Below are 24,454 nucleotides of genomic sequence, written 5' to 3'. Positions count from 1 at the left end.
TTTTTATCGATTTTTATATTTGCATGTCCCCAAAGATTTCATTCCTGAGCTGAAACCTCTACCCATTAATAAATGTACCTCTGTCTGTTGTTCTAGGCTTACTTGTCATACTTCTTGGACATTTTCACAGCGCAGAGATTATTCTTGCATGTATTACTGTCTTCAAACTTGGACCCTGGTTTCTTTCCTCCCTCCTTTTCCCTCTTCCTAATTTTAGAGGAAATCAGTGAGAAGAATTGTTGAGGGGACATGAGCCCCAATACCCTGAGTAGACAGTAGGAATGACCTAAGGTGGCTGATGGAGGAGACATGCTTCCTCCTAAGTTTGCAATTCCTACTTCTCAGCAGTGTGCCTAAAAAGGAAACATTTGTCACTTGCATGCAGCATGTCCTGAATGTCCTTTGAGGAACACTGCTTTTTCCCCACTAAGTAGAGAAGTTTGACCAGTGATCCCCATTTCAACACACACTCAACATAGAAAATTGCTAATGAAATCTTTTACATTCTTTTTTTGTCTTAAGTCATCAAAACCTCCTATCAGTTCAGACTAGCCACTTTTCAAATTCCCAATAGCAACATGTGGCTGGTGGCTACTACATTGTCTGTGCATCTTTTATTTCTGTTCTTTCCCACTATAAAGTCCTCCTTTCTTCCTTCCCTCAAATGTGAGCATTAATATGTTCTAAGCATTATTCTATGCACAAAGCTGACAAAATTCTCAGCTTCCTGGAGCTCCCATTCGAAGACGAAGTGATTGACATAAACAGCTATAGTAAGTAGGTAAATTATATAGTAATTAGATCAATGCTATGGGATTGGGGGGACAGAGCTGGGTAAAGTGACTCAGATGTGCTGGAGGTAGGAAAGTTAACTGAGGCAGGGTCTACATCTGAACCCACCTCACCTTTGGCTGCATTCTGATTCTTTCCATTCTTTAATTTCAACAGACTCTCTTGAATGAACAATGAATGAGTAAAAATTATGCCCTGCTTTTAATTATTTAGTACTTAATAATGAGTCCAGTCCAGTTCAGCCATAGACTTAGATACTTGACTGTTGTTTTCAACATCTGCTTGAAAGGAGGTGGTAGTATTAATTAGTAGTAATTGCCAGGCCTACAACTAAACAAAGCAGAAATATGAATGAGCTATGTTGTGAGGATAAGGATATTTCAGTAGACAACAGAAGGTTTTGAAACTATGCCTCCCACTGCAATTTCTTGATGTGCGTCTAGAAAGGTTTGATCAATAAAGTTTGATTCTTTCCTTGAAATTTGAATAATTGCCTACAGCCTGGGGAATTTAACATCTTAAAAATTGATTACTTCTCTATAGACGAGTGTAAGTTTTGTTGACTTTCTTTGTAATCAATTGTGAGGTTCCTTGTTTGTTTTTTAAACTTCTGATCAGTAATGGCCACTCCCTGAAATGCCTCCCAGTCTCAGTTCCTTATGCTCTGGGATATTAGAATAGAGTGCCAGTCAGAAATATGTAATCCGGGCAGCCCCTGTGGCTCAGGGGTTTAGCGCCGCCTTCAGCCCAGGGCCTGATCCTGGAGACCCGGGATCGAGTCCCACGTCCGCTGCCTGCATGGAGCCTGCTTCTCCCTCTGCCTGTGTCTCTTCCTCCCTCTCTCTCTGTCTCTCATGAATAAATAAATAAAATCTTAAAAAAAAAACTATTTTAAAAAAAAGAAATATGTAATCCTGCACCTCTGCTTCTCAGAATCTGAGATAACTTTTATCAAGTTAAAGGACAGGAGGCATGATAGAGACAGAGAGAGAGTGAATATGTGAGTATTTGTCCTGCACCTGATTATGCATGATGCCTGTTGGAATGTCTGTTATTGGGCCTAGCCCTAGATCTCCAAATTCTAAACCTTGTGGAGGAGAGAAGGGAGGGAGAAATCTGAGAATCTGGGTGGTTAATAAAGTTCCTGAATGATTCTTATGCCCTTTGGGTATTGAGAATCATGGATCCAGGCACCAGAAAGGCCCATATTTGAATCCTGATGCCTCTGCTCCCTGGCTGGGGCACTCACACTGTCGCTTTTAGGGAAGTAACATCAAACTGCCCCATGTATGTTGGTGGGTTCTCTATCCATGAGGTCTTGTCACAAGAGAAAACAAGGGAATTCAGATCCAACATACTGCATCCCACTGTGCCAAGTCCAATAGGAGAATTCTTCAGAGTTCTTAATTATAACATGTTAACAAACTGTTCTGTTCCCTTTTTTTAATGCAGTTGGAGTCAAGGCTGCTTTTGTCTCTTTGTTTTGCTAAGGGAAATGCAGGCATTTGTTTCTGCTCCTTTTCTTTTAACTTCGATTCCCATAATGCATGTATTTATAGTCTGAGGAAGCAATAAAGAGAACTAGGACAAACTTGTGCTTTCAAGGCCTACCATGCAGACCCAGACAGGGACATGTCGGGTCTGCAAAGATGAGCCAGCAAGTTCTTTGTCTCTTTGAGCGTAGGCCTTTTATCATCTGCAGTCCCATCTAAATAGCTTTCTTAAAGGATAAAGTATATTATCAGGGCCTACGAAGCAACTTGTAATTATGGGCTCTCCAGTGGACTCATGTACTATTTAAAAGCAGCAAATGAAAGACAAACATATGAGGTTCCTGCTACTTAAGCTAGACCTTGGAGCCCTGGATGAACTTACCTTTAATTTAACAGTCTCTTATGTTTTCTTCACTTTTAAAATCACACAAGTAATAAATGCCATTTTGCAATAGTCGCACAATACAATTAAATAAAAAATGAAAGCTACCTCATACAAGCCACTCCAACTCTATTACCCGTGATTCTAGATTTTTCTAGAAGTGTATAAACATATATGAGATGTATATACATACACATAAGTAATTTGGACTCTTTAAATTGTAAATGAGAGAAACGCAGTTCAAAAAAAAATTTTTTTTTTTTAAGATTTTATTTACTCATGAGAGACACAGAGAGGTAGAGACATAGGTAGAGGGAGAAGCAAGCTCCCTGTGGGGAACCTGATGTGGGACTCGATCCCAGGACTCCAGGATCACAACCTGAGCCGAAGGCACTCAACTACTGAGCCACCCAGGTGCTCCAGTTAAAAAATGTTCTAAACAAATGGGAGGAATCTCTTTACTTACACAATCATACTGAAGTGAGGTACATTGACTTCAGGAATGGCCAGATCCAGAAGCTCCAACAAGTAGTTTCAATTTCTCGTATTTCTCTATCTCTTGGCAATGCCTCAGTTTTCCCTCTTTCGTGGGCTTTCTCCATATATTGGAGAGGATAGCTATCTGCAGACCTGGATTTACTTGAAACTTGGAACAGAATAATGCCCAACCCTCAATGTCATTGTCATCCCCTAAACCTACAAATATGTTGCCTGGCATGACAAAGGAGAATTAAGATTGCAGATGGAATTAGAATTGTTAATCAAATAAACTGTTTAATCATCCTTAAACTATGGATGTTATCCATATATATATATGGATTATCTGGGTAGACCCAAAGGAATCACAAGGATCCTTAAGAGTGAAAGATGTAGGCAACAGAATTAGAGTCAGAGAAGGGGATATAACAATGGTACCAAGGTTGGAGAGATGTAATGCAAGAAAGATTTGAAGTGTTGTTGCTGGATTTGAAGATGGAGAAATGGGACCATGATCCAAGGAAGCAGACAGCCTGTAGAACAAACTATAGATGAATGAGGCAAGGACATGGATTCTCCTGTACCGGCTTCAGAAGGGAACACAAGCTTGCTGACACCTTGAGACTTGAGTCATATTTCTCACCAAAGAATGATAATAACTTTGTATTCTATTAGGCCACTAAGCTTGTGGTAATTTGTTCTGGCAGCCATAGAAAATTAATCAGAGGGCAGCCCTGGTGGCCCAGCAGTTTAACGCCATCTTCAGCCCAGGGTGTGATCCTGGAGACCCGGGATTGAGTCCCATGTCAGGCTCCCTGCATGGAGCCTGCTTCTCCCTCTGTCTGTGTCTCTGCCTCTCTCTCTCTCTTTCTCTCGAATAAATAAATCAAATCTTTTTAAAAAATTAATCAGAGCCTAATAGACAAGAGATTTTTTTTCTCCTCAAAATCCAAATTTTAAAAATCTTTAGAAGACTTCTGACTAGCTAGCTTGATTTTCACCCCAGTCTCCCTCCCATCACCATGATTAGCAGAATAGGACACTGTAATTGTCTAGATCAGGATATTTTTTATGGCAGAAAAAGGGGATTAAGAGACTGATTGGCAGTCCCCTTCTTAGAATCGCATAACTGACATCAAAACAGAGAAATTCCCCAAAAGGAGAATTGTGTGAGTTTGTTGTTCATAGTTTGTTTTTTTTTAAATTGGTTAATGACATGTATTTTGTTCTGTAATCTGCTTAATTGTCTTTGCAGCATGTTTTGGAGATATTTCTATCTCAATTCATGTAGGTCCTACTTTGTTCTTTTTAGCAGCTGCATGTTATTCCATGGGGTAGATGAACCAGATTTATTTAGCCAAGTCTCCTATTGATGGACACTTAGGATGTTTCCGATCTTTGCTTACAAAGAAGACTAAATAAACATTGTATCCTTCTATATTCTGTATGTATGTTATAGGACTTTTGGTTTTGTTTTGTTTATATTCAACATTGGTATATAGAGAAGAAAGCAAGGACAAATGTAGTAGGTTGAATATGTCTAAGTCCTACCCCCCAGTACCTGTGAAAATGCCCTTAACTGGAAATATGGTCTTTGCTGATATATTTAAATGTCTTGAGATGAGATCATTCTGGATTTAGAGTGGGCCCTAAATCCAATGTGAGTGTCCTTATAAGATACAGGAAAAGAGAACACACAGAGACACAAGGAAAGGTCATGTGAAGATAGAAGCAGAGATTGGAATGGTGCCTCTACAAGCCAAGGAATGCTAAAAATTTCTGGCAGCCACCAGAAGCTAGGGGAGAGGGATAGAATGGATTCTCCCTCAGAACCTCTAGAAGGAACCAATCCTGCTGATCCCTTGATTTCTAATTTCTGGCCTTCAGAATTGTGACAGAGTAAATTTCAGTTGTTTTAAGACACCCAGTTAATGGTAATTTGTTATCGCAGCCCTAGGAAACTAAAACATAGGTTTTGAAAGCAACCAATTCTCCTGTACACCCTCATTTGGTTTGTGGCCAACTTCTTTTTTTTTTTTTAAGATTTTATTTATTTATTCATAGACACAGAGAGAGAGAGGCAGAGACACAGGCAGAGGGAGAGGGAGAAGCAGGCTCCATGCAGGGAGCCCGATATGGGACTCGATCCCCGGTCTCCAGGATCACACCCCAGGCTGCAGGCAGCGCCAAACCCCTGCGCCACCGGGGCTGCCCTGTGGCCAACTTCTAATCACCTGGGAAGACAAAGACATGACACATCAGATCATATAAAGCTGTACAGCATACAGAAGTCATTTTAATTTCTACTTCTTGTAAATGTGCTTTGTGATTTTTATTTTCTAGTGTCATTTTTGTCTAAACAAATGACAAAATTAATTTACACTTCAGAGCCAGCTCCCAATGGATAGATGGGAGAGAGGCAGACCCAGTGTAATACAAGTGGCAAAGTAAAGTGAAATCTTTACTCCCCAGGGATCCACAGCATCAAAGACCTTTAGTGGTTGTGTGTGTAAGTGGAATAAGTAAATAAAGCAAGGAGAGAAGGAGGGGAAGCAGGAGAGAAGGGGGCAGGGGGAGAGGGAGGAAAAGACAGATAAAATAGAGTATGATTATGACTAGTGAGGAACTTTGAATGCCCCATAGGGCATCTTATGAAAATGAATCCATTTATACTTAACTCCTAAACATGACTGAAAATGTTCCTAATGTGCTTGGTGTCCACTGCAATGATGCAAATTGACCAGTCCCCACTCTCACCATGCTCACCACTACTGTTTCAAGTCAGATATCAGAAATCCAGTGAGCACTATTGCAAGCAGAGAGCTAAGAATGTGATGCTTTTTGATTAGTCAAGCAACAACAAAATAAATACAATAAAGCAATTTATATGCAGATATAATCAAAGTCACAGATACATTTACTGCATTGTACTTTTTCTCATCTGCCTTCTGACGTATGTGAATTTTGGGCCAGGAAGCTTACACTTGGCAACTGGCAACTGTATTTTAACAGCAGGTCTAAATGTTTTGAAAAAAAAAAAAAAGAAAGAAAGAAAGATATTGAGATGCCTATTTACAGGATGGGCAGGCATCACTGTACGCCCTTAAACCTGCTGAAGGAGACACAATAAGTCATAGAAAGTCATGGAAAATGGAACAACTCTAAAAATTTCTACATCTTATACCTGCTGAAGTGTACCTACTTTGGCTTTCAACTTTCCAGCATGTAAATGGCCTTGGTTCCTGCCCCCTCCACTTCTGGATTTCCTTCCCCTTATCAAGGCTTATTGTAAATACCACTTCCCCTCTTTCTAACCTGGAAGGAACTTCGAAGGAACAGCTCACACATCTTACTAAGTTGGAATAATTAATATATATCCTAGAATGAGGCCATTTGGAGGCAGTAATTAGGTGAGGAAGTAAACCAGTGTTCACGAGAATTGGACCAACCAGGTTCCAAATAAGCTTTTTAATTTTTTTTAAAGCATTTTCCCTGAGTTTCTGATGAATAACCTTCTGCTTTGAGGATGCCTGAGACTAACTCTTTTGATAGCCTCTGATGTGATTGTTTTCTCAGAGCATTTACATTTGATCACAGGGCAAGGGCTGGCCATCCTCTATGGCTTCCCTCAAGAATGTGCATCTATGATGTATGTTTAATGTTTTCCCTATGTTACAGAGATACATATCATCAGTAATGCTGAGATCACAGGCAGAGACATAGGCAGAGGGAGAAGCAGGCTCCCTGTGGGGAGCCTGATGTGGACTCGATCTCAGGACCCCGGGATCGCACCCTGAGCCGAAGGCAGATGCTCAACCATTGAGCCACCCAGGCATACCCCAGTTCTACTAATTTTATCATTCTTTTCCTTCTCTTTTTGATTTGTGATTTTTTATTTCAGCCTTCAAAACTTCTATGAGCTTATTACAATATTTCCTTGCACTGAAGTTCTCATTTGGCCCCTCCCTTTACTACCCCTCTGTTGATTTCCTCTCATCAGTATCCAGAGGCCCCCCTCATGCTTCTCAGATTAAATCTTCCACTTTTATCATTGTCCGCCTCACTTTGCTTAATTAGATAATTTCAGAGACAGCTTTGAAGGCCCTAGGTGTTGCCCCCGTACTAAATGGGATAGTTATAATTATTATCTGGAAGACTGGCATCAATATCATCACCTTCTTTTCTCTTCTTTTCCGTGTCTTAGTCATCTTCATAAATAATGAAAATAGTCTTTTCTTAAATAGAAAAATTATAATTTAGTTGGGTTCTTTTCCCTGAGTTGGCCGTTAATAGGAATTGAGGCATATCTGTGTACTTCGGGCCTGGAGGAAGGAATTAGGAAAGTGAATACATGACAATATGTACTGTGAATGATCAATATCTTAGAGATTTTTTTTGTAATGACTTCTGCTTTTATTATCAAACCAACAGAAATGTGCTGTGGAGAATTTGGGTAATCCAGAAAAGTACACAGATGAAAAGACATATCACGTGTGTTTTCACCTTACAAATTTTGTGTGTATGAATATGTATGTATATGTATATTATATTGATATTACTTTATTTTTACACACATAAAAAGGTTAACCTGAACATGTTTTCTAACATCTTAAGCTTAATGCATTGTGGACATTTAAATTATTTTTTTTACATCAGCATGACCATAGGGCCCCACTTTATACAGATTTAACTAGCCCCCTATGAACAAGTATTTGAGTTCCAAACAACAGTTAGTCCAACAATTAATTGTACTAGTATAAACAATGCTGCAATCAACTTCCCTTATGTATAGCTGTGATAGCTTTTTAAAAATAATTATTTCTTCAACAAAAATTTCTGAAGTTAGATTTGCTATTTAAAGACATGAAATTTGAGTGATCATTAGGTATACAGGAAAACACCCAGAAGATTGAACTAACTCATACCATTGTCTTGGTTTGGGTTAGAAGAGAACACACCATGTCAAAGAAGCTCTTTCCCGGTCTTTGCTCATCTTAAACAACAAACACTGGATAGTCTTTTTTACTGGGTAGTCTTTTTCTGGCTACATGTATTTTAGAAATGTCAAAGACCATGGCCTGCCTTCCTTCTACAACTCCCTTCTAGTGTTCCGTTTTGCAGTTTAATGTGTCAGAGCAGATGATTAGTCTGCATCTAATTTAATTCTATTTATCTTCTCTCAATTTTTTTCTTTTTTTTAATATCAGTTTGGTATGCATTTGCCTTTCCAAGTGTTAAGAGCAACTTTTCTCTTGTTTTATGTGTGGTTCATGTTTTCATTAGAATTATTAATGTATTCATATATCTTTTTTTACTTCACAATATAATATAAATTCATGAAACCTTTGAGTAGTATTGTATATGAGATGTCATTTAGCCTTCCTTGCAAAATTTGTTTATAAAAGCAAGACCTGTTTGTTCAGGGAAGTTAACATTCTGACTCAAAGGGAAAATACCTGAGGGTCTCAGAGTGATCTACCTACAAGTGTATAAACTAAATGCTGAAGTAGCATTCTGAGATCTCTACACTGAGATATCTTAGAAACCGAACAGAGAACTGGAGGAGCTCGTCTCCATAAACTGAGACCTCGAACAAACATGAGGACACTATGGCATAGGGGGGATAAGCACGGATAGACAGCTTTAGAACCAGTCTTACCTCAAAGTCCCAGTTTCCTTTTTGTTATAATGGGGAGATACTAACATTCATTTGGAGAATCACTATGATGGTTAAATGAGGTAATATGCTTTCAAGTGCTTTATAAGGTGGTTGGCACAGGAATTACAACTCAATAAAAGATCATAGAGGAAGAAATATTTTAAGAAGCAGCGAGGTGATCCCTGGGTGGCTCAGCAGTTAGGTGCCTGCCTTCAGTCCAGGGCGTGATTCTGGAGTCCCAGGATCGAGTCCCACATCGGGCTCCCTGCATGGAGCCTGCTTCTCCCTCTGCCTGTGTCTCTGCGTCTCTCTTTCTCTGTGTCTCTCATGAATAAATAAATAAATAAAATCTTTAAAAAAAAAAAAGAAGCAGCGAAAATCCTACATTAAGTGAATTTGTGCTGGAAATGCATAAAAGGGATATCAGAACTGATTCTCCTCATATAGAAATCAAGGATATAATATACCCTTTTTTCTTTGTGATAAAAAATGCTACAAATAACCTAGAACCTTCCTAAACTTAATTTTAATCAATTACAGCAGAACTTCTTTACTTCTTACAGAAGCATGTCCCCCCATCTGATAGAACTTTGAATTCTCAATGGAAATATGCCCAGTCACAATACATTTTGCAGTTTGGGACACCAACCTGAACCAGGTGAAAAGTGCCCAAAACGTAGAGATTGTAGGAACAAAGTCTATCTGAACAAAGTCAGAAAGGAGAGGTTATGGCCATCTCAGGACTGCAGTTGGGTATTCCTGACTTCTGAGCTGGAGGTTCTAATTATTACCATATGCTGGATACATTCTATGCCCTTGAGCACTCATAACATAGAAAGGAAGACAAATAGGGAGGTAAATAAATAATGGCAATGTGGCAAATGTGACAATAAGTACATGCACTGAAAGGAATGATTTCATAGGGTGAGGTACAAACATCACAAAAACAACTTCTACTTCCTCGAATTTCACAAGTACAGCAGGGATCTCAGGTCTTTCAGTATCTTGGGAGATTTGTGAACCACCTGGCGTACATTATGTCAAAATCAAAGTCCCAGATTAGAGGGAATTCCGAGAATCATTCATATTCTGTCCCTTTCAGTCATCCCTCTTCTCTGTAGGAGATACATGGAGCAGGGGAGTGTAGGTTAATGGAAGCTTAACAGAAGAAATACCTTCATCCTTTGCTTGGCAAGTTTGAACTCATCTGTAATACACTATACATGTCTATGATTCCCCTGCCAAACCTTGAAATCTTTGATTTCTTGATTTCAAATATCCAGAGGAAGGAATGGTCACACTTCACCTTGCACACACAGCCTTGTTCATGGAGGGCTTTAATAGTGTTTGCAGCCATGCTTATTTAACAAGGGGTTCTAACTTGTATGTCATCCTTGCACAGGGGCCATGTTAATCCTCTCAGTATCCTTCCAATTTTAGTGTATGTGCTACCAAAGCAAGTACAAAGAGTTCTAACTTGGACAAGAAAGAAAGACAGGGTACTAAGGAAATGATCTGACCATTTAATAGTTATACTTTAGTGATATGGGAGCAAAACTAGGGTGATTTTTCCCACTTCCAAGGGCATTGCTTACTCCATTAGCCTAAGACCATTGCTGCTTAGTGTTTTCCCTTACACACACTTAAATTCAAATCATTACCTTACCACCTGCCAGCCTTGGGAAAGTTACCTAATGAATTAATATGTACTGAATGCTGACTGTATATGTGGTAGTGTCCTTATAGTGTTTTACATATGTGGATTTGGCCCACCCTCCCAACTCTGTGAAGAAGAAATTATTATTAGTATTATCATTAGATATTGATCAGGATCACATAGCAAGTAGGTGAAGCTGGAAACAGAGTCCAGACTATTAGCCCCAAAGCTCATATCTCATGCACAAGGCCATGGTGCCTCCAGAACAGTAGGTCAGTTTCAGCATTTGCAAAAATGGGATGATGCTGACCATTCTTCAGGGCAGCAGTAGGATTAAATAAGATTGGTTTTGGCAATCAAATAGTATCAAATAATAGGGTCTCTGCCCAAAAAAAAAGGGAATCTTTTTGGAAGAATCCACAGGTGTAGCAGTTAGGCTGGCCACAGATGGTACAATTGTCACACACCACTGACCATGGCGAGTGAATCCACGTTGCTTTTAATTTATTCTCTTTTTCTCATCTTTCTACCTTCTATTCTCTCTATATTACTTGCAAGTATCTGGTTAAGTAGGTTAAAATGATGGCATTCCATTCTCTCATGGTCTTCATTTCTCGCTATTTGGATCATTTTTAGTCAACAAATGAGTTGGCTTTCCCAAAACTACCTGCTTTGACATTTTTCGCTTGAATTGCAATATGTTCTTTCAAAGGTGAATGATCAGAAACTATTGTCTGCAAGTCAACAATACACTCAGAGGCAGAGAGCCAATGCAGTTTTGTTAGTTGCTTTAATTACTGTGTGTGTGCTTAGGTTTTTTGGATAGCTGTTATTCTTGTTGAAAGGAATTGAATGCACATAAGTAACTCTTCCACAGACATTGTTTGAGCCCTGCATAATGCAGAGCTAGCCGTGAGCAAAAAGCAAGGAACTATCAGATAAATCAGAACTGGGGTTAGATTCTAGCAAGGAGCAGGTAGTAGGGTAAAGAAGATAGGCTGAGAAAGATACATAAGACAGAGAACTGCCATTCATTAAAAAGGTGAAGGTAATGGGCTGTGGTGGCTTAGAGAGGAGAGAGATTGGTTCCATCAAGAATGATCATGGAGGGCTTTTTGAAGATGGTGGCAATTGAATAGGACCTTGAAGGACATAGAGAATGTGGACTATGGTATGGTAAACCAGAAAGGATGAAGGACATTTCAGCTCTGCAGAACACATCTGGAGAGTAGTATAGGACTATGGAGACTTTAAGAAGAAGGTTAATTTTTATAAAGAAAAAAAAATGACCTAATTTGCTGAGGAAATAAATAAGGAATTAATCAGATTAATAGCTCTGAACTCATTTCTCACCATTCTTCTCTGGCTCACAATTCCTCCAATACACTACTACCTTGGGGCTTTGCACTTGCCATTCCCTATGATCTGAAAACTTTTTCTAGGTTTTTGCTTGGCTGATTCTGCTTTGCTTTCACATTTCAGTTCAAATAACCTCTTTTAGAGAGAGCCTGACCTTTATGATGAGGTTGCCCTCCCTCACTACCCCATTCATGCCAACCACCCCCCTATCTACCTACACACATATACCTCCTCAGCAGTCACTTACTATGACAACATCCTTGTTTGTTTCATAGCACTTTCCATACTGTCTTGTTTAATACACTATGCCTGGCACAGAGAATCTCAATTCTAGTATATTTCTAACCCATGTATCTACATCACATCAAAATACTAGTTTTCATGCAATCCCAGAGACCTGAAACTTTTGGTTTTTCCTTCTATAACAATGAATGTGAAAATGCTTCCCTTAAAGCATGTTAGAATCACTGGAACTTTTGAAACCACAGATAATTGAGCCTTAACCCAGAATAATTAAGACCAAATCCCTGCAGGTGAAGCTCAGGCCATGTCAATATATTGCTCCTTTGCTGGTTCTAGTGGACAGTCCCAATTAAGAACCAATGCTTTGAAAGGAGAATGCAAGAGCAGGCACCTTTACTGCTGGTAGTTCCTTTCTTGCCTGCTCTGGCAGGGTGGGAGTGAATCCCAGGATCAGGGGCACAGGATTAGCCAGGTCCCAAACAAATATACACAATCTGGAAATCAAAGCAATATACATTTCCTTCATTCCACAAAAGATTAAGGCATGTCTACTATGTGCTAGGAACTGTCCCAAAGAAGTTCAGAGTTGAGTGAACCAAACATTGTGGTGGGCATTCTACCCTTTAGGTCCCACAAAATGCTAAACTTCTCTTGGAGACAGCACTGCTTGACTCCAGGGTTTGGTCGTGAACCAAGTAGGATATTCTCATTAGAATTCCGAAGGAGTATTTCCTCAAATCTTCACTTAACCAATGACGTTATTTCCCAGAGTGTAATAACATGTTCCAGAAGTGCCATTTCTTTCAGAATATGATTCAGAGTCATTGCTTTTGTCAGAGGCTCATCATGCTATTTTTCTATAATTTCATGTACTAGTACCCTTCCTATCCCTTGGTCTTCTCCAGCCACACTCTCCTCCATTCTCAGGACCCCGTAAGTTCTGCTTCCATATGGTTGCACAATTTGCCCTTCCTAGTATCTGCTCAAACATCATCTCCTCAATGAACCCCTCCCTGACCTCTTCATCTAAATAGTACCCTAATTCCTCTCCATCTCTTTGCCCTGCTTCATTTGCTTTATAGCATTTATATATTTATTGTTTATCTCTTCATTTTCTGTTTTCCCTAAGAGAACATAAGCCCAAAGAGAACTGGACCATCTTCTTCTCATTCATTGCCATATCCCCAGCATCTAGTACAGTGCCTGGTACATAATAGATGTTCCATAAGTATTTGCTGAATGAATGAATTTTTAATGAATTAATTTAATAAGGTTTTATTCTCATCGTATTCATACTTGTGGTTATCTTTTATTGAGGGCAAGTTGATACTAGGTTTACAATTAGAGGTAAATGGATTGCTTCTTAAGTGAGTTATTATAAGAAACAAGGGAATCAATATAAAGAAAAATATTAAATAAATAGAAGCATGAGTGGTTCATAGATGTGGCATAACTTGTGATAGTGATAAGAGAGGGGCTGACATCTGGGAAACCCTGGTCTAGCACAGATCGGGAAACAAAGAGGAAAGAACACGCCTGGAAGTAAGGGGAACACCATCCAGTCATCCAGATCAGGATGCTGAATGATAGATGTCACCTACCCCTAGTTGCAATCTTTTGCTGTGTTGAGGCACCATTCAGCTATGTGCTCTACACAGTGTGGGGATAAGCATGATTGAGAATCCGTTTCCATCTTCAAAGTGTGAACCTCAGAGATAACCATGGGCACCTTGATGATAGAAATCAAAATGTGATAAATATAAGAAAGGCCGATAAAGGCCACAAAAGAGCAGCATTTGTTTCTCCAGGGAAAATCTCCAGGGAAAATGACAAGTTTGACAGGACCTTGAAAAAATGGGTGACTTCAACAGGCAGAAATGGGGGCTAAGGAATTCCAGAAAGAGGGGACAGCTGGAGTAAAGCCAGACAGAATAGAAGCAGCAAAGAATTTGGGGAAAGGAGATCACAGAGCACTATGGGGGAAAAAAAAGTTTGGGCTTTCCTGGAAAACTCATGTAGCACTTCCTGTTTGCTGGCGTTCATTTATTATTGCGTCCATGTCCTCACAAAAAAGGAGCTTCCGGAAGGTATTTCTGCTTCCAAACAACTGAACTCAAATCCTTTTTCTTTCTAGAATGAAAAAATCTGGAAAACCCCATCCTACCATTTCCATTGTAAGCACACAGGCAGCAATCAACTGCTGCCCTATATTTGCATTAAAAGGATGCCTGGCCTTGATTAAAAACTCCAGGGAATGGTGGCATTGCTTGCCAGAGTTCTGAGCAGCACTATGGATAGAGAACTGTTCTCCATCAGCACCAAAAATCCAAATAAATCTACCCTCAGAACTATCAAGAGCCCAGACAAAGCAAAAAGGCTCCTAATGCAGTCCTTCATCCTTGAAAAAGAGATTTCCCCTAATAGCCAAATGCATAAGCCTTCCTGCTCCCTCTCCCCAGCAACCTCCTGATGTGTAATTAATCTCCTTTGCATGGCTGTATCCTGCTACTTTGCAGTATTGCGCCCCCCATGTGTGAAGCTCACGACCTCAGTGTCCATTTTTTAAAAGTTAATACGATTTAATGTGGCACTCTATCTTCCCAAGAGTTAACATCCCACTTAATTTTATCAAAGGTCTTTGTCTTGAGTTACAGCCTGGAAGAGATTCTAGGGAAGATTTTATGATATTAAATAATATAGAGAGAAATGAACCACCCTTCCCAGTGGTTCAGAAGCTCTTGCTGGTCCCTAGCTCCCTTCCTACATGCTTAATATCTGATTTTGATTTTGAGAAAAAAAAATCCACTTGAAAGATAACAGCAGGAGAGAAATATTCTCTCTCCCAACCATCCTTCCCTCTCTCTCTCTGAATTAAAAAAAAAAAAAAAATCCATGGAGTCTCCCTCTTGATCTCCCTTTGTCATTAACATCTCATTTTAAACCAAAGTGTGTTTCACAGAATGTTAATGGCTGTTACACAACCTCAATTTGAAGCCAAATAAACTTTTGGGAAAACTGAGTTAAACAGTTGAGTAGGTATATTTACTGAGGTCAGGTAATAAAACCTTTAATGGTGACTCTGCTCTATTAATATTCAAGAGGGCTGTGTAATTTGTAGCATTTCCCAAATTTAGTGTTTCCATGGAACCCTTTTTTGATATAGTGTCTGGAGAGACATGAGTTCATCAACTAGTGTTGAAATAGCAAAAAGAGGCCTGTCTCTATGACAGATGCTCAGATGTTTCCCCAGAAATTGCAACTCCCAGGGCAGTTAGGATTGCTGCCTGAAAAACCACAAGGAAGGTCAAGTCACAGGAGTGGTGTTCAACTGGGAGGAGAGGTAGGAGGTCTCCTCACAATTTCCATTCCACCTTCTCTCCAATTTTCTCATGTATATAATGGAGAGTAATAATACCTACCTCTCAGAATTGTTAATAGAATTGTTCAGATGACTAATTTGGAATAATTTAAGTAAAAATTCTCAGCAACATAGCAGAAAGTAAGCATACATTCAGTTAACAGTAGCTGGTATCCCAAGGTCCTCTAGGGAATGTTTCTCAAATTTTACCATGCATATAATCTCATTGGAGTTTGTTACAATGAAGATTCTGATTCAGGGGGTCTGGGATGGGGACTGAGATTCTGTGATCTGATGCTCCTAGTTTAAGGACTATAATTTGAGAAGCAAGCTTTTCAGAGATACAAAAAAATAAAAATAAAACAGAGTCACCACTTTTAAAGTTATAACACAGAGAGAAATTAGACATACAGTGAACTAGCTTAACGGCAAGTAGAGGCTGGTACAAAGACACCAGTTGGGAGGACAAGGTTATTCTCACACTAGTTCACACTTGCTTTAGAGGGGAGTCAAAGCTGACTTTGAATGATGAGTAGGCAAGGAATTCTGAGGCCTGGCTGTGCCAGAAAGGAAACACATTCATGGAGGTAGGAAAGCATATGGTTAACTTAGGAGATGCTCATAGTTCTAGGGAGCCTTGAGCCTAATGGTAAGGAGGAGGAGGCAGGTGTACAGTGCTCCATGAATCTGCACATCTGTGTCACAAGTGTCAACAAAGTGTGGGATAAAAGAGTTATAAGCAAATGCATTAGTTTTCCAGAGCTGCTGTAACAAAATCCCACAAACTGAGTGTATTCAAACAACAGAAATTTATTATCTTGCAGTTCTAAAGTCTACATATCTGAGATCCAAGTGTTAACAGCACCATGCTCCCTCTAAAAACTGCAGGGGAATCATTCCTTGACTCTTCCTAGTTTCCAGTGGTTGATGGCAGTCTTTGGCATTCCTTGACTTGCAGCAGCTGCCTCACTCCAGCCTCTGCATCCCTCATCCTGCAGTGTTCTTCCTGTATATTTCTGTTTTCATATGGCCATCTTCTTATGAAGACACCAGGCATATTGGATTATGGGCCCAACCTAATCTAGGCTGACCTCATCTTAACTAGTTTCCACAGAAGGTCATATTCTGAGGTACTGGTGGTTAGGTCTTCAACATATATATTTTTGGAGAACACAATCCAACCCATAATAGCAAATCCAAATTCACTCATTAGGAGTGGGCCAAGCAATCTCCTATGCCCTGTGAGATAAACTTTAAAAGTAGCCTTTTTCCCAGTGAGCACTGGGAACAATTGAAGGGTCATAGGTCTGAAGATCCTCTGCCTCTTCCATGTTTACCCTTTTCTCGTGTATGACAAGGATCTTTAGGACATTCTGAGGGTCACTGAATTAAGCAGAAAATTCAGGACACTGATGATGGAAAAATAAGGGCAGCATTAGTCTTCCTAATGAAGACTTCTTTACTTTTTCTGCCTATTTCTATAGGAATGTTATGTCATTCCCAAGGAGCTTCTGGGAATTTTAACCTTCCCAGGTTCCTTGCTAATGTGTACACATAACAGATTTCAATAAAACAAGGATTTCCAAGGTCTTTCTCCCCAGGTCAATAAGAAGCAGTGACCTTCCGTTCTTTCTCTTTTCTCTTGCCTGATGGAATACTAATGTAAATACTGTCCAGAATGTGAGTTTTGTAGACAGGCAGAGGGGTTATTTGATCAAATTAAACCACTCTCTTAAAAAAAAGGAACTTTAAAAAAATAAGTGGCTTTTCCTCTCTCAATTATATTCTCTCTGGCTGGATAGATGAATTCGTTGTCACCTAGGTACACAACATTTTGTGTTCCAAATAACACTGCTCCCTCACATCTTAGAGGTTACCAGCACAAAAGGAGCATTTCACGCAAAACCCTACAAGTATGGCTACGAACAGTAATAAGTTTTTCAAGCCTGTTCTGTCAGACTGATTGTCCATCCTAGATTAATTCCGAGTACTCTTTCTTGCTAAAATGAAGAAGAATGTTGGCTTCACTATGTGGGCAGAAAAAAAGGAAGATGTGGACAAAAAAGAATATGAAATGAGTATCTTTTTCAAGGTAGATGAAAACAAGTTGCAGGTCTTCATTTAAAGAAAATAAGCCCAAGCAATTCATTGGAGCTGGTATTTAAAGCCTGCTAAGAAACAATGGCCCCAATCTAGGCCATGATCATTGTCATTTAGTCCCACTGCCTAAAAAGATGCAAACACCAGACTCCAGACATATTAGGCACAGAACAGCAAGGTTCAACATACTTTTTTTCCTCACTCCCATCCTAAGCAATTTAGTACATTGCCCAAGAAGACATAAACCTTGGAAACTGTAATATGCCATGCTAGGAGAAAATAAACTAACTTTTACAGGTCAGGCTTAATTTTGCAAACCCCATTTCATGGAGATAATTGGCCACTGGGCACTTACAGGAGGATTAGTTAGCTTGAAATTTCATCTCCTCCCCCTGAAATCTTCCCCAATCCTTCCAGTCTGAATTAATCTTCCCTCTTTTGTGCTCCTAGAGCACTTGATCTGTACCTCAATTATAGCTCTTATCACAGTCTCTGTGGCATTATTGTTATTTCTGTGGGCCTTATCTTCTCTAGTAGACTCCAGGCTGTCTAAGGAACAAGAGTCTGCCCTAGTCATTTTTGTATTTCTAGCATCTAGGACAGGGCATAGCAGTTCCTCAACAGATATTTATTGAAGAACTAACAGATGAAAGCGGAAGAAGGATTTTGTGATTTTCTCTATCATTATCAAATGTTACTCTCTCCTATCCTACAAGGTCTTAATAAATCCTTTGAAGAAGAGTTCTGGAATGCTTAAGAGAGTCTGAGACTTAAAAGCAATAGGAGACTTTCAAGAGAATTTAAGGGTGAGCCTTTAGGGGAGATTAAAGAAATCAACAGATACATATGGAAAACTCACTTGCAGAGCCCTACTTCTTTAGGAGGGTACAAGAATGGGCAGGCCTGGAGGCAGACTCTGTATCACTAAGAGCTCTTGAAGTTGCAAGTTACAGGACCTGTCTTTGAGTAACAAAAGTGAAATCATTTATTGGAAGGACATAGGAAAGTTCACATAAAGAAGGGGAACACTCAGTAACTGGGCTTTAAAAATACAGGAAATTGGACAGTTCAAGGTACATATATAGTAAAAATTAAGGAATAGTTTTAATTCAGTTCATGTGTTGCTATAGGCATGATTCAATTCAGCCCTTCATTTCATCCTTTCATCATGTCATTCAAGGTCCAAAATCCAGAAAAATAATCTAGTTGGTAAGTTGAATCACATACACTTACCTCTTTGCTTGGGAACATCCCTTCATAAAAGGACAATCTCCCAAATGTTGTGACTCCCCGAAAAGAAATCAAGGTGCTATTAGCAAAAAAGGAAAAATGAGTGCTTGACTACCAAAACACAGCTAATGTCTATTACAGCTTCCCTTGAAAAGTGTCCACATTAGAAAACTACTTGAAGGGATAAAACTAGTGGGAAAGATGAGACAGTAGAACACTTTAATTTATCAGTAGATTAGAGCTGAAATTCAAGTACAACACATTTTGACATGTGCTGTCAAATATTTTATCCACCATGTATATTGCCCATGTATTTTAGGAGTTTTTACCCCATTGAATTGCTTAGAAAGCGATTTTTTAATAGGAAGATGAACAACCTTGGAAGAAGTCACAAATAATGAGTACATTAGAAATTAAGGTAACTGAATTTCTGTCAATCCTTTTTTCCTACTTTCTCATGTGAGTTTGAAACCAAGTTACTGCTAGGAGGAAAAATTAACAATTTTTTTCATGAACTAGAACTCTAGGAATTACTTATTGTCCTCTTCCAGTTTCTCGCTTTAACACCTGAAAACTACATTTTGTCAACAGATACTTTTGAACATTTCCTACTAACACTAATGGCCAAAGCTTTTTTTTTTTTTTTTTTTTAAAGTAGGTTCTAGGAGAATATGAAGAATCTCAATACTTTCCTTATTGTTCCAGTCCAGGATGTTAAACCTAACGATGGTTTATTAGTCCATGCTTTTTAAGTGCTTCTGTGTATCACATGCTCTACTAAAATCTTTACATGTGTTTCTCATTTAATATTTATAAGAACTCAGTGAGAGTATACTCTTTGTATTAGGAAACTAGGAGTCAAAGAAATTATGAAACTTGCCCAAGGGTGCACAGCCAGTAAATGACAGAACTAACATAAAATGCTTAAAATATTGATGTAGAAAACGAATACACTACACATACATCCATATATGCAGTTATAGACATAGCTATTAACCTTAAAAATTAATTTCTGAAGAATTTAGGTTACCTATCCTTACAAAGGGTAGGTGCTCAATAAATGTATACTAAAGGCAGGAATTTATAATGTGATTCTAAAAATATGACTTCCAGGAAATTTTTGTGGGTAAGGAAAAAGATCCATCAGCATAAAAGAGCTTTTTAAATAGAATATGATGATCTGTTACTCCTTCTACTGACTCTGAAAATGATTATCAGTTGGTAAATTCAGAGAGAAAAATAACTGATTAAATCTTTTGACCCTTGGGTCTTTTATCCTCTTGAATAGCTTATTAAATGCAGCGGTGGAATGTATTTCTCTATTTTAAAAAATCAGAAGAAAATGTAGTTGATATTGGCATACAGGTAAACATGTAGAGCAATGGAATAGAATTGAGAGTACAGAAATAAACCTTGACATATATGATCAATTGGTTTTCAACAAGGGTGCCAGTCATAGTAGTGGAGAAAAAAATAATCTTATCAACAAATGATGCAGGGACAACTGAATACCTGCATGCAAAAGAATGAAGTTGGACCGCTCCCGCATATTGTATATAAATATTAACTCAAAATAGATCATAGACCATTTAAAATCTAAAACTACAAAACTCCTAGAAGAAACCACAAGAATCAATCTTTATGTACTTTACTTAGCAGTGGTTTCTTAGATATGACATTGACAGTATAAGCAATAAAAAAATAAATTAAATTTTATCAAAAAAATTTTAAAACCCTGTGTTTTAAGGGATACTATCAACAAAGTGGAAAAATAAAATTTGAATAGCTTAGATATGTATACTATCTGACAAAGCATAGTAACTGATACCTCTTATTATATTTAATGAATTATATAGACGATCAGACTGAACAACATGTTTTTGAGTCAAAAGTATCATAATCTTATAAAGAATTGAGTGATTTTTTTTTTTTTACTGTGAATCACAACTTTTTCAGGAAAGAAGTTCAAACTTAAAGTCCCGTAATTGTTTTCTAAGTACTGTTATCATCTTTGGCATAAATGTATGTCTCTTAAATATTATTATTTTGAAAAAATAAAAACATTTATTTGAAGTTTGAAAATAAATAATAGTGAAAAGACAACCCACAGGATGGGGAAAAAAATCTTCTAAACTATGTATTCAAAAAAGGACTGTATCCAGCATATATAAAGAACTCTCTCTCTCTACAAAATTCTCTCTGTATAAAGAACTCTAACAACAACAAGAAGACATCTCAGTTTTAAAATGATTAAAGGACTTAAATAAACATTTATCCAAAGAAGACATGCAGATAGCCAAAAAGTACATTGAAATATGCTCAACTTCACTAGTCATTCGGGAAATGTAAATCAAAACTACAATGAGCTATCACTTCAACTCCATCAGGATGGCTGAAATAAAAAAGACAACGAAAATAACAAATATTCACAAGGATGTGGAAAAATTCCATCTTTCCTACATTGCTAGTGGAATTATTAGTCATTCATCCACTATGGAAGACAGTTTTGCAGTTTCTCCAAATGTTAAACATATGATTACGTTAATGTTAAACCATATGATCCAGCAATTACACTCCTAGGTGTATACCTAAGAGAAATGAAAACATACATACACACAAAAACCTATATACAAATGTTCCTAGCAGCATTATTCATTATAACTCAAAACTGGAAACAACCCAAATGTCCACCAACTGATGAATGAATGGATAAATAAAGTGGTATATCCATAGAATGGAATATTATTCAGCAATATAAAAGGAGTGACATGTTCAACAACATGGATGAACCTTGAAAACATACTAAGTGAAACAGGACAGTCACAAAATACCATGTTTTGTATGATACCATAAATATCTATATTACACAAATTCATAGAAACAAAGCAAATTAGTAATTTCCAGACGTTAAGGGATAGGAGGAATGGAATGTGACTGCTAATGTGTATAAGGCTTCTTTTTGGGGTGATAAAAATATTCTGAAATTAGATAGTGTTATAGGTTGCTTTGTGAATATACTAATCACTATAAATATATTAAAAACCACTGAACTATACCCTTTAAAAGGATGAACTTTATGATAGTATATTATAGTTAATTATATTTCAAAGTTGTTGCTTAACCCTGAAAACTATGGTCAGGTATTATCTCTCTGAAATGATAAGTTTGTGGAATGACTTATAGTTCCCCAAACTTGCTATTTTCATACATTTTTGTAACTATCCATCACACTACCCTTCATATTCAAACTTTTACCCTCTCTCCTATTCCCACTCTAACTTTTTTCCTGCCATGCAAATGTCTTATTTGTATTTCATGAATTGGCTCACATTTCATATCTACTATGAAATCTCCCCAAATCCCTTGTTCCACCTTGTGCTGCATTTATCTGAAGAGTCACCAGAACTCTATACACAGCTTCATTCTAGCAGATATCATACTCCATGGTAATTATCTGTTTATGTGCTCTCTACCCACTAATGTGTAAGTTTCCTTGAAACATTTATCCTTGTGTTTTGAGGTATGACACATGGTATCTCACACATGGTGTGTGCTTAGAAATGTTTATTGAATGAATGAAGGAATGCTTAAAGACAGAAAACTAAAGAATATCTCCTAGTTGAAAGGAGATTTCAACTAGGAGATGTCAGGACATTTTCTTATTGTAGACAATGTCTTAGATTTAAATCTTAAACACTTTTGTGTGTTGAATTTAAACTAACAGTGGAAATCAGTTCTATAATGAATAAATATTTGCCATCTAGATATGAGATGCTAACTCAACCCTTAGGATAAGCTGAGCTTCCTAAAAGAAACAAGTAATTCTTGCCACATGGAATACTCTTGCACAATTAACAAGTTATATTGCAGGATCCTAAGACATTTCACTGGAGCATGTAGCCTTGGTTGTCAGTAAACCCAAGATATTTTAAGAGTTGAATCAGGGTCTCTTGTGAAGGGAAACAGAGCTTCTGGTGAATAACTTTTATCCAGATTACTGTCCTTCCAAAACAATATCTCCCTGCTCAACTACTTAAGCTTACTATGGTTTGAAACACCTGAATAAGATTATCGGGACACCTGAGTGACTCAGTGGTTGAGCATCTGCCTTCGGCTCAGGACATGATCCTGGGATCCTGGGATCGAGTCCCACATCGGGCTCCCCACAGGGAGCTTGCTTCTCCCTCTGCCTGTGTCTCTGCCTGTCTCTGTGTGTCTCTCATGAATAAATAATAAAATCTTTAAAAAAAGATTTTATGGACAAAAGGATTAAGAACTTATAATGAGTTTTAATCTGTAAGACTTGATGCACAAATCCAAATACTTAAGCAGTCGATGGCATCCAAGAGATAGGAAACCACCATCAGTGAAAAAAAAAAAAAAAAAGAACCAAAAAAAATCTCATATCGAAAAAAAAAAAATCTCATATCGAGTTTACGTTATAGAAAGTGAGATATAAGGGAAAACATAAGGGGGTAGTAATTCTAAGCAGAAAGAAGCATTAGTGTAAAGATGAGAATATCTTGAATTAAAAGAGGCCAGGGTGATAATGGACATTAAAGAGCAGTATGATAACTAATATTCCCTGCTATAGACAAACTTATTGGTCACAGTTCATTTCCTCACCCCAACAGTATGTGCTCCCCTTCACCCTGAGGCCCAGAATGATCATGCATGAAGCAGAGCTGCTGCAGCCATGTGTAGACTCATTGTAACAGTAGGTAGTGATGGTTTTAAGTCACTGAGTTTGGAGGTGGTTTATTATGTGGTATTAGCAATAGTTAACTGATACAGTCTTCAATCTTAATCTTACACATTATTAGTATATCTTTCTATTGTTCACTTTTTAAAATATTATCTTGTTTATATATTCTGCAGTTGTCAAATCATTTTTGGAAATGGCAGTTTACTTGTAAATCATAAAACAAACATGAGTCTAACTATATGTATTTGGAAAGAGTAAACCTCATCTGGCCAGATTCCTGATTTTGTTCTATCCATTTGTTTAGTTGAAAGAAAGCAAAGGCCTTTTCTCTCTTATCCACTTCTGCACCAGAACATCTGTTTTTTCAATAACAAAGTGTGAAATTTTTGTATTATTGAAAAAAAAATACACAATCCTGTAGCTTGTAGTTTATATTTTGGCATCTCTGTGTGTTAGTAGTAATCATTCAATAGATGGGTGATTCCTCAAAAAAGTAAAATCCACCAAGTGAAGTGTGAAGTCACTTTTATAAATAAACCCACTTTATGCCTCATTTTCACAAGTTACAATTTCGAGGCTTAATTTCCCAAAAGAAGTTCAAGCTTTCATGTGTATCCCAAATTTGAACCTAATAGCAATGTAAATAGCAAATTAATCTCATCAGCTGTGATGAGAAATATGATAGAGCTTCCTTCTCTTGAATTTAAATACTAAACTTTTTCTCAAAATATATCATTTATTCACTAAGCAGTTTGGATGTCAGGTTACAAAACATGCCAAATGATCCAGAGCTACAAAAAAATGGGTGTGACCTGTCCTAAATAAATATATCCTGAGAAATAACTTTCATAATTGAGACTGTTGGGACTTATGTTAATTTAGACTCTCCCAAGACAGACCTTAAGACAAAGACTTGGTACAGGAAACTTATGTGTGAGGTGATCCCAGGAGGCCCAAGGGAAGAAACAGGCAAAGTGAGATAGCAGAGAGAAATATCAG

At 37.9% G+C, this 24,454-nt stretch overlaps 1 protein-coding gene and 1 pseudogene across 2 annotated transcripts in view; one reads left to right on the top strand and one right to left on the bottom strand.

The window, feature by feature from the left end:
- SYNPR (synaptoporin) overlaps window positions 1-24,454 on the top strand; it is a 289,796-nt gene that overhangs the window by 201,512 nt on the left and 63,830 nt on the right. The window lies entirely within an intron of this gene.
- LOC140611519 (U6 spliceosomal RNA) lies at window positions 10,169-10,267 on the bottom strand (annotated as a pseudogene).

This window comes from Canis lupus, chromosome 19 (assembly GCF_048164855.1).
Source record: "Canis lupus baileyi chromosome 19, mCanLup2.hap1, whole genome shotgun sequence".
Classification (NCBI taxonomy): domain Eukaryota; kingdom Metazoa; phylum Chordata; class Mammalia; order Carnivora; family Canidae; genus Canis; species Canis lupus.
The sequence above is the reverse complement of the archived record's forward strand: the minus strand, read 5'-3'. Positions and strand labels throughout refer to the sequence as shown.